This window comes from Rhinolophus sinicus, chromosome 7, assembly GCF_057876585.1.
Source record: "Rhinolophus sinicus isolate RSI-liver-muscle chromosome 7, RSI-T2T, whole genome shotgun sequence".
Lineage (NCBI taxonomy): Eukaryota > Metazoa > Chordata > Mammalia > Chiroptera > Rhinolophidae > Rhinolophus > Rhinolophus sinicus.
Genome location: NC_142507.1, coordinates 38,607,044 through 38,625,874, shown reverse-complemented (window position 1 = coordinate 38,625,874; position 18,831 = coordinate 38,607,044).

The window sequence follows — 18,831 nt, the reverse complement described above, 5'->3', positions numbered from 1 at the left end:
TCTTTTTTCTTCTCACATAATTTTTAAAGCTTCTTTAGCATGTACTAGAGAGTTTTTGAGACATATTGGGAGTGTCTGTGTAAGTGTCATTTAAGAGGAAGAATTTAAATGTATCTAATTTTTATTTCCACAATTAACTATTAACCAACTCATTTGTATATAAGAACATGGATTCCTAAAGTGAGTTTATATCATGTAGTGAACTTTACAGTTTGTTTCCATTTTGGCAGATGCTTCATGGAAGAATTTTCATGACTTATTTTCCTCTCAAAATTGAGCTATAATGGTAAAAATATTGGACCTGAAGTCAAAACAACCAGAATGAAATTTGCAGTCACTCTGTCACTATCTATACTATTGTGGACAGACTACTTCTAGTGGTGAACTCTCTAAGGTGTGTTACACAACAATCTATATATTTTATACACTATGTCCATTGGAAAATGAATATACTTGTTTCAAGAACTACAGTGATTCAAGCATGTTATATTGTTGAAATATGTGCTATATTGTTTAAGTATGCATAGAGAGGACCACCTTCATAAACCATGTAACATTAATGGAGAGGAAGCTCATATATTCAGTTGGTCAGTAGATTTAGGCAGTTTAAATGGAAAATTGTGTTCATTACTTATATACTTGATGCATCATACACACTTGCCACAAGTCCAGTAATTTTTTTAATCCAAACCCTGCATATTCTGTATAGATAAATATAATTTATTATTTTTTGGTTTCTCTTTGCCTTTTATTAAGTACACATCAGTGTACATATTGTTCATGTCTTCACATAATTTTTTACAAGTGTACTAGACTGTTTATGAAGATTCTGGGAGTGTCAAAGATCTAAGTGCATTCTGACCTCAAAATAGAACATAGCAAGATATCTATTACTTTTACCTAGGTGTTTATTATGATTAAAGAAATACATGCTGATAATTTGTCAGTTCAAAAACGTAGTTTTTTTTGCACACTGTAAATTGTCTTTGTTAATCAAAGTAAATTGTCTTTGTTAATCAAGAATGAGCTGTGCTATTTTTCTATGATTTTCGCTAAGCATACCTGCTATTCTGATGAAATATAAGGCACTATACACAATCTTTGGGGTGTTAGAATATGGAAACAGTTAAACTATGGAAATGAATATCTGAATTATTAAAGGTGCAGTAATAGGTTTTGTACTTTGCCAAGTTCGTTCCTGATTTTAGTCACAATAACAAATTCTTGATTACCATTCTAAACGTCAATAATCATTGTTATTTGCTTAAAACATTAACTTAAAAATTGAACTAGATTTTCACCTCTCTAAAACTGAAGATTTATAGTATTTCAACATATTTTTAAATGGCTTATGTATTTGTTTCTGTTTAGTGCTATTCTATGGAAATCCTATTTTCTTAGTACAAAAATTGTTTTACACGTTAAGATGGTATGTGACCCAGAATAAAAATTGCCTTACCAAAAAATGGAAAACTTTACACTAAACACCTAGATGTTAATCCGTGGGAAGGAGAATGAAAATGTGGGAGTTTTTCACTATACAATTGATAGTCATTGAATTTGGTTATAATGAATCAAGTTTGTATATTCTAACATATTGCACTAATTCTAATCCATAGTGGCAAAACATTAAAGTCAATGATAGAGAAATGTTTTAAAACAAATTTTTGTAACAGGTATAGTAATTGTCTCTCTCTTCTTTGTTGTTATTCTAAAGGATGTAGAAAGCATACAGAAAATGTCAGATGATATTTATAAATCGGCAGGAAATTCATTCAACCTAATGATTATATTTGTCAATACAGGTCTTAGCTATTGAAAAACTGAAAACAATACTTTTTATGTAGGTTGACGAAGATGTGCAATTGATCATGGAGCACTTTATTCTATAGAATAAAAGCTTACGATCAGCCTAGAGAAGAATGGGCTCACTGACAGATGGAAAATCATTCAACTTGGCAGTTTCCATAGATAAAACAACTAAAAACTGTTAGTGAATCTGGTGGATAGGCAGTTGAATATCTATCAATCTGTAAAATGAGTTACAAAAAAAATGAATAAATAAAAGAAGATGAAACACTTCCCAACTCATACTTATGAAGCCAGCATTATCGTTAATACCAAAATCTGATATATTTAAAAAGGAACGTTACAGACCAATAGCCCTCATGAACATAGACCAAAACTGTTTAATGAAATATTAGCAACTTAATCACAGATATATATATATATATATGAAGGACACTACTTCAAAACCAAAGTGCAGTGTTGTATTTTTCTTTTTTAAAAAAAGTGCAGTGCTTCGGAGAGATTTGAAGGTAGTTCAACATTCAAAAGAGAATTAATGTAATCCATCATATTTACAGACTAAAAAGAAAATCCACATGATTATTCCAATAGAAACAAAAAATCTATTTGACAGAAGTAAGCATCCATTCCAGACAAAGGCTCATTAAACTAGGAACAGAAGGGAATTTCTTCAAACTGATAAAATAGATGTTGGTAACTGGCATCTAACATTATTCTTCATGGCAGTAAACAATAACACCTGACTTAGAAAAAAAGACTTATTTAAAAAATGTTTTAGAAAAAGAAAATTGAGCAACTCCATATATTGATTGGAGAATCTCTGTAAGACACAGTATAACTATTTTTACTACTACATGGTCCAATCAGAGCTTCATCATCTTCCTTTTATAGCCTTTTATATGCTCCGTAGGTATTTTCTTATATTTTCTGTGAACCTATAGGTTCGGTGTTTATAGGTTTGGTGTTTGCAATGGGTAGGGGGAGGTGGGGCGGGGCGGTTAAACCTTAGGCCACAGTTGCTCTTCCACATTGAACTTAGGAAGCTTGACCATTCAGGTTGTCTTCCTATTCCTCCTCTTTTGATGCTACTTTTTCCTAAAAACTGTAATGGTTGTTTCCAATCACCAAGCACATCCATTGTGAATGGAGAGTCAGGAGAGGAAAGAGGGCGGACCTGTTGCATTTGTATTTGATCCCGGTTCCAACTGATTAACAGTGCCCCCTGCTGGCGCTGAGCAGCAATTTTTTTGTGTTTGTTTTTGCCTGTTAGTGGCGACTGCAAGGCAATGATCCACCTATGGCAACGCAGAAAAGAAAAATGAAAATGAATCTAAAATTCTCCCCCACTTTTTCAAGAAAATAACTTTATTAGCACCCGAATGGAGAAAGCACATTGTTACTGGGTTAAACTCTGTAGGGAAGTGAGGTCTCATTATAACAGAATAGTTGTATACAGATATGACAAGAATTGTATACAGATGTGACAAGGTAGATATGCTCTAATAAATTCACTCACCTATTTTAAGTATATTGTATACATCATCTTCCTTTCTGTCACATCAGAATACTTCAGAAGCATTTAGTAGAAGTGCATCCGATTCAAACAAGAAAATTAAACTATATAATAGAATTTTGTGACTAGTTTGATATATACATGGGGAAATTTAGAATTCAACAAAAAGTCTAAGCATATATATCAAAGTCTAGAGTCCTTTCTTCTGAGTTATTAATTAATTAATAATTAAAACAGCTGATGGGTTTTGCACTGAAAATTCCACATCTAGGAAAACAACTTGGTCTCAGGCAAACCAGGAAGGTTGGTCACACTAACATTCGTTACTAAAAGACAATGCAGAAAAGAATATACATGGCGTAAAGGAGAAGGTATGACTTCGCCAAAACCAGAGTCAGCAGTGTCAGTGACAGAAATTTTTCTTCTATAAATGCATATAGGGTAGAATCTTCTCTCATTCACAGGTCGAGTGGTTAATGCTGGCTGTTGGCTCGAATTAAATTGCACCTTTTAATAGGAGTGTCAAAAAGATTTTGTAGACATATTTTAACAACCACAGGACTTTTGGTTCTGAGTTTCTTTTGTACAGTACAATATTTCAGAGATTCATCAATGCTTTTAGTGTATAAGGAGTTTGTTCCTTTTTATTGGGAGGTAGTATTCAATTGTTGTATAAATATGTCCCAATCTGTTTATCTGTTCATGTAGGCCTACAATCCATTTCCAAATGATATTTGTGCGTGGGGTGAAGTATGTTTTCAGGTTATTTTTCCCGTACGCAATACATTTAACTTCCAAATATCTCCATAAACATTTTGGAATGGACTAAATATCAAAGACCTTTTGGCATAGACTAACTGTCTCAATGGATGTTTAGGACAGTACCAAATATCCTGCAAGGCACTTGGTCATTGTCTCTAAGAGCAAATCTTTCACCATGTTTCTGACTCCAAGTAACTGACTTTTCTTCATTTAATTGTCTTTCTGATTTTGTATTTTTATTTTCTTTAATCTTTATCTTGTTATGTAACACCTCTCTATGCCTCAGAGACTCATTTAGTACTCATTTTATGTGCTCAGAATTGTGATTCCTAAATAATCCTGTCTCTTACAGAGGGAAATCTTTCACTGATACCTTGCATTGTCCAACTGGATGACACAATCTAAACACTCATAGTGGAAAATTTACCGCGGTGGGTTCATCTGTAGGAGTTTCTGCTCCAACAGATATGTAAATGTCCTGTGCCAACCAGCAAGCTGTGTGTCAGCAGTCCACTAGGCAGTATGGTATAGTTTCTACTGATACAATCGTCCCCATGCTGAAAGCTTCAAAATAGATTTTATTTCTACTTTTCTCAACATTATGTAAGGTCATTGTATGTATTTATACTGAGATAAATAGAAAGACTTATAAAAATACATATATACACATATATTTCTCAAATATACATATTTTTCAAGAGCTACATTATTTTAAATGTAACCATCATACAGCACAACCTTTAGATAAAACATTGTTTTCAATGAGTACTTGTCATTCTAAAACTAATAAATGGATTTTAATAAATTAATTTATAAATTGATTTCCAGAATCCTTCTAAGTAATGTGCAAAGAAAACACAGAGGCTTAGAGTCAGATACTATTAAAGCATAGTAGGCAATCTGCTATTCATTGTAAAATAAACCCTTAATAAATGCTATTTCTCTTGTAAATAAACTTTTGCATACTTTCTATTTCCATCTTGATTATTAAAGTATCAATTCCCTTGCTAAAAGGAATTACAATATACAAATTTTATTATCACTATCGACTACATATTTTGTAAGTGTGTTCTGGTCAATGAATATTAAGTATTCCACTTGGGTCAAGAATCCCAAAAGAGAGACCAAATCTAAATTTAAGGTTTTACAAAATTTTAATAACCTAAGAAACAACTCTATGCCAGTTGCTACTTATTGGTAGTACTTCCCTAAGTTCACCTATATAAAATGATTTATAATCATTTCACGTATCCATTTTACACTGTAAGTTTGTGGCTTTGCCACCTCACTACCCTTGCAATGTGTGACATTGGGCAAACCTCTTCATATTTTATTCTTAGATAGTTTCAAATATAAATGATTATGTCATAGTATATTTGGTATTAAATAACAAACACACACTGGCTTCATTAGTCAGTGTTCACTGACTTCTTTCTCAAGTATTGTCATTAAATTTTTCAGTGCTGTATACTACTGAATCTTTGTGTTCCATCATTAAAGGCAAGTTTGCAAGAAGTTGTCCCTGACCCTCTTGAGTCAGGGATCTCTAGCCCTAGATCAACTAGCAATGCCCACTTGGACAGAAAATTTGCACAGCTTGGCCTTTGGGAAAAATCTTATGAGTAGGAGACCAATCGTCTATATGGCAGACTAAGTGATATTTAAGGTAAATTTCAGCTCTGTGAAATATTCTATTCACCAAAATAGGTTAAAAGGATAGTTGCTTACAGGAATTTGCCATTTCTATAACTTGATAAATGACACTGTACCATTAAGGTCTTGGCCTCTTACCTCTTTAACTTCAACTCTAAATTGTTCTCTATTCAATCAGTTACAGTGGAACAAAACATGGGACCCAGTATTCATCTGAATTTGTTCCATAGCCAGCATTTCATATCAGAACATTACCTCTATTTCCAAAATGTTTTCAAAGAAGTACCCCTGTCTCTTAACCCTTATCTTTTCTCCTGATCTATCACTTATTTTGTTGTTACATGCTTACTTATCCACCCATTTCATAAAGCACACCCAACAGTATTAAAAACATATATACAAAATAAATAACACGAGTTAATGGTTAATGACATCAGTATTCTGCCATTTCCTTACTCCTGAATATTATGGTGGCTTTTAACTTTTCTTCAGAGTTCAATTTTCCCACACAATCAGAGTAGATGTTTTTTGCCACCCTAGATATTATTTTCTGTAATATTATTTTCAACCTATTCTTGTCCCCTCAATAAATAGTTTCTTACTGGATAAGTTAAAGTTAAAATTCTTCAGGATTGCATTCAAAGCTCTTCCCAATCTCATTTAACAATACCCATCATTCCAAGCACATTTCTCATTATTTTCTCAGCATAAATTTTTTAATACAATGTAACATATTTTTTTTGCTTATATCATTTGTATATCATTCTTGTAACCACTTCTGCCATATTTTATATGTTGTGGTCCTCAAACAAATCTATTTTCTCAGTTATTCTTTATACATTATATTTGTATAAGTTAATTCTGTCTTTCAACAAGCATACATTCTATCATACTCTGGGTTTGCTATATTTTAAATATTCACAAATTAATAAATGTATTGCTTCGCTCATATATGTCATAGTCTAGTTTGTAAAGCCATAAATAAATAATTGCTATGTAAACAAATAATTGCAATACAATTGGTATTGCATAAACAAATAAGGCTCTGTAAATAAATAATTGCGATACAATTGATATTACATGCATAAAGGGCACTGGGAACTCAGGAAAAAAAAGGTAAATCTCTATGGGAAGGTAGAAAAGTCAGATAGAATTGGTTCAAACTAAAGATTCTTGGACCATCCTGAGGTATTTTAATGTAATGAAAATTCAAGACTGGGGACATAAAATTCATGTAAGAACACCTAGAAAAAGATTCCTGTTTTTCACAATGGGATTTATAGATGATGTAATACAGAATTGTACACCTGAAATCTATGTAATTTTACTAACAATTGTCACCCCAATAAATTTAATTAAAAAAAAAAAAATGATTCCTGTTTTTTTAAACAGTCAATAGAGGGTGGTGTGCCTTGGACATAATGTTCACTATCTTGAGTTCATCTTGTAATGGAGATCATATGAAGCGTTCCATATAAAACATAGATGAGACCTGTTTTAACAATGTATATTGACACTTTTGCTAGGAATAGGATGATATATTGGGAGTGGGTTATGTTCTAAAAGGGGGGGGGGAACTAAAGAATTGTGTTCTCGATGCTAGTCTGTTAATTATTCAGAGAAATTTACAAAGTTTAAAAATAATCTGCCTGAAATGTTTGCTTTTCACTTTTATATTCTAGATTTAGAATGTCACTCTTACAGGGAATCATAGCATTACGTTTTAGGATGGCTTCCAAGCAGGGATAAAACCTAATGGCTAACTGGAAAAACTCCAATAGATTTTAGATAAAAATCTCTAATTAAATCTCTTTTGTCTAAGCATAATTTATTGCAGATTTCCCCAAAATTCCCTACAGATTCCTACTGTCCTTGGAAATACTGTCTGAATTGTAAATTGATCCCATAATTTCCAACTCAAGCCATAACAATCTATCCATTGTTATAAATGCCAAGGTTTTACATTCTTTATTCCTTTATTGAAATTATATTTATAATCTATTAGCCATATTTTTGTTTCACTCTTTCTTAGAATATGTTATCTATATGTGGCAAGAGAATATCGGGAAACATTTTGGAATGCTACCAATGGTACTATATTCACATAAATCACTTAACTATACTTTTTACATTACTCTTTCTACTATGACAATCAAATGGTTATCATTTGATAAAAGAGGCAGGAGTATTGTTTTAATTTCTCCATAGTGTCAAAAACATATAATGTCTTGTAGTTCTCTATTTAAAGAGACAGCTAAATAATTTTGTGATAAAACTAATGACTTTGTCATACAGATGATGCTAACTTGCATCGTGCTTTATAACATTTAAAAATTTTTATAAATATTATCTTAATGGATTTGCACACCAATCTTGCCAGCAATGTTTTCTTTTTTTCATTAACATCCATTTGTGTGTGTGTGTGTTTTTTTTAATTAAAGATACACACACAGAGGTTCAGGGTCATAAACTTATATGCATATGATTAGTAACAGGGGAAGAACTCAACTCATTGACTGTCTACTAGAAGTAAATGTGTACGTGGCTTCACTTGCTTGCATGTAGCTGAGGCAATGGGGTCATCACAGGGAGAAGATCCGTAAGAGAGTAAGGCAACTCTTCCCTACAAGTACAAGCAGCTATTAACTTTGTATCCCTTACAAATAAAGACATCATCTAAATAAACACAGCCACACACTCATTTATTCCTGAGTTTCAGAGTATGCCTTTTTTAATGCTGTTCATTGAAAGAGGGAGGAAAATCTGCCGTCTACCTTCCTAGGTTCTGTAGCTGGGCCTAAGAATTAAACTGCCTAATTAATTAACAAGACAGATTAACAGGAGAAAACTGTACAAATATTATTTAATATTTTTTTTACATGCACACAGGAGTTTTCGAAAGGAAAAGCAAGATATGAAGAAGCTGTTAGGCCCCAAAACTTACATACTTTTTAAAACAGAGTATGATAAATTACAGGAGTGCGACAAAACAAAATGACTTAGATTAGGGGCAGCAAATTGTGGGACAGTGACTGGGAAATATATGGGGGAAACTAATGGAAGATAAGGGTTGTTTTAGTAGGTTTGTACAGATCCATTTTGGCATTAACACCAGTCTCTGGTGATGAGACTGTTTCTGCTCTTTCTGCTAAAGGAAACCTACTTTTCTCATAAGACCTTTTATGACATGCTTTTAGAGAGAAAGGGGATAGTCAGAAAGCATCTTGCTGCATCTGCTATTTTTCAAGTGCTTTAGCTGAAAATAACCAACATACCAAAGTGGCATATTGTGAAGTGGCATGTTCTGATCCCCTTCACATCATTTCGTACATCAAATTTGCTTACTTACTCTGTTTTTATTTTCTTCTTCTCCTTATTTTTTATATCTTCTGTTCAAAATGGAAATCAAATCAAATTACGTACATAATCCTAACCAGCTTCTGTTTTGGTTTGGACAATAAAAATCATTGATATGGAGAAGGCAAGAGTGGAAAGCAGAAAACATACCCATTAGTTGATTTTGGAGATAAGGATAATTTGATGTGTGAGTGCAGAGGGAGTTTCCTGAGATATTACAAAAGATTTGTGGACTGACTGCAAATATTAGGGCTTAAGAAGAATGTGGAGTCTAGCACAGCACACAGTTTAAGGTTTGGTTGTTCTGGCTATTGTAGGTTAAATTTGGAATGCCAGTAAAATGCCTAATGGAGATATCCAATAAGGAGCTGGGTAAGGAGGTGGTTTAAGCTCAGATTAGAAAGTAGGGCTATGATTATAAATAATCACTACACAGGAATTAAAGATAATCATTAACATATGCATTTCGCTCTTATTGAGGTCAAGGAATTGATATTTGCTGATATAGCAAATTTAAGAATAATACTAAATATATTATAAGCATACCTACAAATAATCATTTGTGTTAGTCAATTCAATTAAACTATTTAGTCTCATAACTGTAAACCCAAGTTACAAAAACAACAAAAGTACCTAATTATAAATAATATTTGATTAGCTAAATTATCCATTTAATTGACAATTTTGTTTTACAAAGTAGGTTTGTTTGGCCCTCCTGGAGCTATGTGGCTATTTCATGATGTATTTATTTATGGATCCATGCATTTGTTTCGCTCATTTACTACTGTAATTATAACTCTCTTTTTAAAGAAGGTGGACATGATTTTTTTTTTTTTTTTTCAGGTTTGACTGGTGTAGGTAAAAGTTTAATCAGTTTGTACCAGCTAGACTCAAATTCATCCTTTCTTTTCAACAATAATTACTTCTTCTTGACCAAAGTTATGCCCCTCACCATTCCGTTAGACCGGGATGAGTTTTCTTCAATAACATTGCTCAGTCACACCTACCCTACAGGTTGCCCTCAAGCTTTCCCTAGCAATTCTCAGTGCTTTTCCAAGTGGACAAGCGGTAGCTAGCTCTCTATCAATGATTTAGTCTCCCCTTCCATGAGTACAGTTTTTGCTTGGCTATGGCTTCCCAAATTGTGATTACATTTTCCATCTGCCTTTGCTTCTGGGTAGAACAAATGATATATGGGCAGAAGTTATAATTATCACTTCTAGGTTTAATAAACCTTCAAATTTATCATTCTCTCACTTTATCTTTCCCCTCTGTTGTCTATATATTGACTCCAAGGGTGAGCTTATAAGCCACAGATTGAATATGGCAGACTCTCCATTAGCCTGAGTCATGAACGGCTGCACAGAGCATAGCTCCCATTATTTCTATTGACTTTACATGGGAGAGAAATACATTTCCATTTTCTTTAACCATTGAGAGTTTATTGTTGATTTGTTACTGCAGCTATCTGGTGTTACTTTAAGTTAAATAATACAACAGGGAATTCTGAACCACAGGCTGCAGATAGCTTAGGCCCCTAAATTGAGTCTCCTGTTAAAAACACCCTCAGAGCCAGCCACTGAGAAAACTCCAGTCTAACTTTGTTTGCAAATCAGGTTTCTTTAGCATCTGAGTCCACAAGTTCCTTTAAAGAAATATGGAGAGAAGGAAAGTAGTATTGCTGGGAGCAAACTGTGTAGCTAGTTCTTAAAAGGTCGTCTCATTTATATATCGCAGTGACTCTGAAATGTTCCTATGTGAATAAAATAAGAGCCATTTTAAAGATAAAGAAACTGAAATTCAGAGAGATTAAGTGACTTGCTGAAGGTCACAGAGCTTTTGTCAGAGTAGGAGTTTGTACCCAGAATTGTATAACTCATGCATGTTCTTCCAACTACACCACACTGTTTTCCAGCAGATGTAACTGAACATTTCTGTTTCTCTGGACAACTTTACTGCTTCTTAAAGAGATAAATAAACTAATTTCAGAAATGTATTCTTCAACAAATTTATGTTCTAAGTAAACATTTCAATGTAGAAATGATGACTATTCAAGAAGACTGTAACCCACAATAACAACCATAGAGGAATCCCCTAATTTTCGAAAGTTTACATTATACCATTTCCCTTCTATGAAAAATCTGTATTAGTACCTGTTTTCGTTAACCAAAAGAAATCCATAGAGGATTTTTGCTTTTACAAAAAAGACTAGAAGCAAAAATAACATTCAGTGTTTGTGTTGCAGGGAGACCTTATAGAGGCGGGGTGTACGCCTGAGCAGCAAGAGTGTCCCTGCCAAGCTCCTTCCCTGGGAAACGCACTCAGCATCTCAGCATCAAGCTGCCATAGCTTTGAACTCTGTAAGCATCTGTGCTTTATCTCAATTTATTTTCTGTGTCCATTAGCAAGATGTGACCTAAGGTATCAGAAAACCCTGAGAGGTCTTAAGGGTGTTATACTTAGCGTAAAACTGGACATAATTGTTTCAATCAAGGTGAACAAAACAAAGACACTGTGTGTGTGCTAAACTTGCCTATGTGCCATTTGTACTATTTATACTCAGATAGAAAGAATCCTGAGAGCTCCCAAAGTTACTGTTGGTTCTAGTGACAAAGGGATCTCTTTTAGTTGGCATTCAGTAATGGATAAAATGGAAAGTCTATTGCTTGAGTGGCCTAATGGGTGTACAAAGCGTTGCATGTATTTATCATATCATTCCTGCTTTTACTATATGTTAGTGTTATTTTAGATTTTACGTGTGTTATTTGGTATGATTTGATAGATTATTTCAGGGTTCTGGACTGCTCCAAAATTTTTCAGAATAATTGACAGTATTTGCTTCTGTGCTTTACGCCATTTTGGTTTACGACAGTTTTCATAGGAATGCTCTACTTTCAAATGATAGGGGAAACCTGTGTAAGAGGATCATTTATTTGAAAGATGTGTGTTTCAGGAAGATATAGCCAGGACTGAAATTTTGTTATTATGTATATTCATTGGCTACAACTTTCAAAGGATTAGGAAAGAGCAATCCCATTTGTAATACTATACATGCACCTATCAATAAAAAGACTCCCTGAAGGTAGTATAAAAGCTAGTGGAGATTGAAAAACCAACTCAGAAATACAGATAGAGTTATACGGGGTCACCTGCATTGTCAGGGAGAATATAAATTTATTTGAATGCACTGGATCTGAGAACACTTACAAAATAAATGATAGGAATATAAATTCAGGACCAAATAGCTGTTGTATTACTGAAATAGATAATCTAGATCTGCTTTCTGTCATAACCCCTTCATGGTTTTATATTGGTTGAGGATAATTGGAAAGTGGCCTTATTTGGTATTGAGGCTAGTTTATGGAGCACATTTTCCTCCACAACTAACATTAAGCTTCACAAATTCACATATCTGCAACTTTGCTATTTAACAACCACCTTGGTTTGAACCAGAAGAGGGAATAAGAAGATAAGGAGAAGCAGAAGGAAGATGAGGAAAAAGACAAAACCAAGACATAAATTTTTCAAAAGAAATCTTTAAGATAACTGCCCTCCTCCACCCAAGGTCACACCATTGTATCACCAAAATCTCTTGTACCTCACCCATAGCAGACAGAATTTCTCAGGTCCTAACTCCCATTAAATCACTCACAGTTTTATTTTCTGGTTTTCAAATCTACATCGCATTAGAAGTAAACTAGAGAACTGACTAAAGATTCAATAGGTAGATGCACTGATGTCCATGAGACATGCCAGCACGAATACAGGGAAAAAGAAAAAAATCACAAGACCAACACTTGCATGTACAAAGTTGTAGATATTTGGTACAATTAAAGGAAGGCATCCACAGATTTTACGTGCCTGAGAACATCGCTGTATTATGCAATACTGATGAAACTCACTGTTCAAAGAAAGTTAAAATATTTAAGTGTTCTTTTGAAGGAAAGTGATATACATCAATACACTTAAAAAGATCTATACCCATTCATTCATTTACCCAACTAATATATATTTAGTATCTTCCATTATAGACACTGTCCTAAATATTGGGGTTCTGATATCAATAAGACTCATAGACCCTGCTCTCAAACTTTTAAGGTTTGGATAATAGAAGGCAGAAAATTATAATTCTATTTTATAAGTATTATTACCATGGTGCACGTAGAGCAGGGAAATCAGTATCCAATGACACCTCCATGTAAATTAGGAAAACATGTGTCCTCCGCAAACACAATAGAATACCATGAAACATAGCTGGGTGAGTGGATTACGGACAGCAATTTATTTCCACCAGGTGCTCTTGTGTAGAGATAACCTACCTTAATATGTGATAACAAGTTACAGGGCATGAGGAGAGCATTTCATACATTCTGGAAGTTATAGAGAAGGATTGACCAATTGATAATACCTGAGAGACAGAAGAATCAGGAATGAGAATGATTATAATATAGAGAATGACATGTTATGATCAAAGTATATATGGTGGTTATATGCATCAGGTAATATCTATCCCACATTGGGCAGGTTTCACTTTAGGATACCTGTGATGAGCTTGGAATAACAATTAGCACATAGCCAAGTAAACAGATAAAAGCACATTGTAAACAGAAAAGGGAAAAAAAAGAAAACATTTATTTCTAATGTTTTACGCTTTAAAGAATAATATAATCAGTTTTAAAATACTCGTTTTTCATAATCCTTATAGTACTTATAAATATTACTAACTATACCAAAATGTAACAAAATCTATGCAAAAGGTTAAAATAATTAATACAGTAATATTTAACTGTGACTATAATTGTAAATAAGGAAATATAGTTTTATATTTAGGTGGCTTGTCTTATCTGTGAGAGCCAAAAGAAGAAGGGCTGATTCTATGTGGTATTTGTTTCAATTCCTCTTTTAATTTTAATATATTTAAGGAACCCTTGCCAAAGGAAAAACTATACTGGGTGAAGTTAAATAGGCAAGAAAAAAAATTTATTCAAGGCTATTTCAATAGAGGAGAGAGACTAGAATGCAGTCTGATTTCAACTCCATTGAAATAAAAGTTGGGAGGGCTTTTAAGTGCTAGGGTGAGCTAGTGAAAAAGAATGAAATTACACTGTGGGGGAAATGATCAATGGGATTGTGGAGCACACTGAGTTATTTCTGAATTTTTAAATGTTTTCTCTGTGATTAAACTATCGGTGTTTGCTAATTGGCATGTATGGAAGTTAGGTTCCTACTCTCGGATCTAGGAAGTCTTTTCCTTTATGTTTTACATTTCAAGGGATGGCTCCTAAATCCTTGTGGAAAACACTCCTTGGTTTTAATACTGGCAAGAAGCTTTAAAAAAGTTTTTTTTTGCATGTACATCAAAGGGACAGAGAAAGAATTTACAACCACAAGTTTTCTAAAGAAAATGCTCCGAGAAGAGAGGGAGGTCAAGGTCTAGAGTTAGGAAGAAGCCTGTTTATTGTTTAATGAAACTGAGGGAAATAGTAAAGCTATGTGAACCCAACCCCGCTCTTGATTCTAAGTTTAGATCAAGTCACCTATTCATGAGGAGTTCTGTAGATAGAATTCCCTTGAAGATATATGTGTAATTGCCTCTTTGAAATGTAAAAGCCATACACCATATCTTTCTCTCTTAAGCATAAAGTTCATTTCGTTTAAATATCTAGCAAAATGAACAAGTGGTATTTTATTTGTTAAGTAAAAATCAAATCTGAGCTTAGTTAGATAAGAAGAGATTTTGTTCCAAAAGACGATTGCAATAGAGGGAGGCAGACTATTACAATAGGGAAACGCTCCCATGATAAGATTTATAAACATCTCAAAGGTCACGCAGAAATGGCAGAGTAAATAAATAGAAAGAACAGGAAATGGGGGAATGGAATGAGCAGGTGATGTGACAGGATAGTGACAGCATAGTTGTGCACAAAATACCAGTTGTTCCATGTTCCAACACTTGCTGAGGTTCCCAATACCTGCTTAAAATCAAAAGTGGGCCAAAGTTCAGCGACCTAGGGAAAGTACAGAAGCCTGATGAAAGCTTTGTCAACTCACAGTTAGAGGGTATTTTGTTCAGATTGGTCAGTAGGGACAAACAATTCAGCCAATCATTTATGAAACCAATAAAAGGGAATCTGAAGTGTCTGTGTCTGGCCTTGTCATAGGTAAACCAGCGTGTCATCTGCGAGTCTTATTTAAATCAAATATGGAAGGATGAGTCTCTGTATTATGTCATTTACTGGAACACAAAGTGGTGGCAGGATTTCTCAACCATCACTCTTTCCCAGGAGCAGAGGCTCAGATAAATTTCAACATTCTCGTATTAAAGTCTAGCCATATATTTTATCATTTGATATTTGAATCTATAATTTTGAATCAATAAATAAAACAAAGAAGTTGAACCAATAATAAATTAATCCCACTTCTTATTTCAAAAATAAATAAACAAGAAATATAATCTGTATTTCTGATATTACAACTTTAGAGAAGTTGGAGCAATGAGAGTTAACCCCTTCAATAACCAGGACCTGCCAGGGAAACTGAAAAATGTATGAGCCCTGCTTTGCAGCTCAGAACATTTGGAAGTAGAATAGCACTGGTCTAGTTTCAATGAGGAACTGACATCCAAACTTAATTGACAAAATTTTCTTTACCTTATGGCTGGAAGGCACAGCAAAACTAAATCATGATGCTAGGTAGAGCCAATAAGACCACCCTCGACAATACTCACATTCAAATATTTACATTTTGATATAATGTTCTTTTCATTCATGTTCTTCACATCACCTAGAACTCCATTAAACTTTCCTCTTTCTCTTCAGCCCATGGTAAACTGTCTTTATCCAAAATCATAGCACCAATGAAATTTTAGCTCACTATTTAGATGATTTGTATTATTGTTCTAAAATATGGTTAATTCTTCTATGTTTACATTGCCTTTTATAATTTTGTGCAATACTTTTTAACTCTTCTTCTACATTCAATAAAGTAATTTGAAAATAATAAATTGGGACTTTATTGAATTCTTGCATACTTTTCATAAATTTGCTTCATTGGTATAATGTTTAGATATTTTCTGTTATTTGATCAGTTAATATGTTTTACTATTTATAAACATAAATTATTAGAAATATGGTACACTAAAGGTTTATTTAACCCAATTCACTCATTTCAGTGATGAGAGATTTGAATTCCAACAGATTAAGTTTTTATCTAAGTCATGTCTTACTCCTTGAAACTTTGGAATGTTTGAACTGAGCAAAATCACCTTTGGACTGGGCCAAACCTACATTGTACGCCAAACAGCTATTTGTAAAGCTAATGTGAAAGCAGACATTTTGACTATAAGGACTGAAAATTAAGGGCATTCTTTAAAATTAGCACCACCATGTATAGCTAAAGAATAACAGCTTATTTGCATCTACAAAAATTATTTCCTTGGCTTATTAGCACCAATAGAAATTCCTTCCTTCTATTCATATAATTATTTTCCTTTCCTTTCTCATAAATACCCCTTTTTCTTCACCTCATAAATCAGAACACAATCTGGATTTCTGCCCGAATCAGTGCTTCCAGAATCGCTATTGTTTGATCTCAAATAAACTTTTTGTCACTTATTTTTTCTATTTTTAAGGTGAACAAGTGAGAAGCTGAGGTAACTATTTAAGTAATCCAAATTTTAGATGTTCAGATAACTCAGTTCGAAGTGTCAAAGTATCTGGAAAAATTCCCTCAATGCTTTAATTTATAATTATAATCTACCTTTGAAGAAAGCATTGTTGCATAATAAATATTTCTACCCAGACAAAGTGCTTTATAGTTATAAGACATGAATAATTGTTTGCAAGATTCAACCCTGCGGGTCATAGATAACCCACTACAATCTCAGTCACAGGTGATTCCAGACAAATGCCTCAGCTGCAGTGGGAGTCAGGAATAATTTGAGAACTCATGCAAGCAAAGAAAGACATATTTCTTTCCAGAGCAACACAGGGACTTAGTTAGATATTTGCATGTAGCATTTAATCCTTAAGTGTGCTTTTCAGCTACTTAAAATTATTGAAACTGTTTATCCCATCATGGATTAAAAATAACCGTGTTTCCCCGAAAATAAGACCTAACCGGATCATCAGCTCTAATGCGTCTTTTGGAGCAAAAATTAATATAAGACCTGATAAGTATTTATATTATATTACATTATATTATATTATATTACATTACGTTATGTTACGTTACATTACATTACATTACATTATACTATATTATACTATACTATACTATATTATATTATATTATATTATATTATATTATATTATATTACATTATATTAAGACCTGGTCTTATATTATAGTAAAATAAGACCGGTTCTTATATTAGTTTTTGCTCCAAAAGACTCATTAGAGCTGATGGTCCAGCTAGGTCTTATTTTCAGGGAAGCATGGAAGTACATGTACAGCAGTTCATACACTATTTCTTTGAAAAAAGAAGCTAGGAAATTCAGAAATTAAAAAAAGAAATTATAGTAATGCAAATTTCACAGACATGAAAATATCACAAAATTAAATTAAAAATTGCAAGATTTGACACTACAGTGCTTCTATTCAGAGGCCTTGCTTGTCAACCTGAAGTCATTTGGGAAACAAAATAAAACATGCAAACAAAATAATCCAATTTATCTATTGATTATAAAATATTTGGGATAATATGGACTAGTGTTTCCTCAATGTTTTGAAGTCTTTGATCGTGAGTGCGCATAAGCCCGCTCCATAAAAAAAAAACAAACAAAAAAAAAAACTGTGCATAAGATACTATATTTTGCACATATTTTGCAGTATTCTTTGTTAATTCCAAATGGGATTAGATTAATACCCATTAAATTGACCTAGATAAACACTAAATTCTCTCAGGCTTAGATTAAATTCTTTTAGATTAAAGAGGTCTGATTTGCAACGCAGGAGAAAACCCTCTCTCTTTTATTGCTTTAGTAACAGATGACCTTGTGATCTCTACTCTTTAAGAGTAAGGTTGTAATGAGCCTTCAGTACAAGGTTGAAAGATTGTTTTTAACTCTACCCTTTGAGTCTAAGTCAAAATTATCATCTGTGCTCTGTGAGATACAAAGTTGAAAATATGCAGGTTTTGTCTTAAAAGAGTTTACAATTTAATATTAGAGTTAACAATTTGAATAAATAATTATATTACTGGATAAAATGAAGTTAAATGAGAAACAGAAGTATATTCAATATGATATGGAATCATAAAAGTGAATTAACTGCTAGAGAATATGTAAATAATAATGAAGGTAGTAAGAACATTGGTTATTGAAATATATTTCAATGTGTATATTGTATACTAGAGTGAAAAAGCAGGCTAAGGAATGACATGGAATGCAGGCACATAATTTATAAAGAATTAGTATACGTCTGAGTACTTTAAAAAAAAAAGCTGGGAGAGTTGAAAGCAAAATGCTCAGAATGGTTATCTCTGCATAATGTTATAGAAAAAATTATTCTGACACTTGTTAAAATGGTAAGGAAGGCTTTATTTGGGATTATTGTGATAGGTGTAAGCATCAAGAGTATTACAATAGGATTTTGTTTTGTTTTATTTTTTACTTCTCATAATTCAGTAGAAATAAAAGACAGAAAAATGTCAAGTTTAATTGAATCCTGAGCATAAAGAGCTTAGTAATAAAGGACAAATCATTTTAAGAAAAAAAGAAAAAGAGTATTACAGTGGGC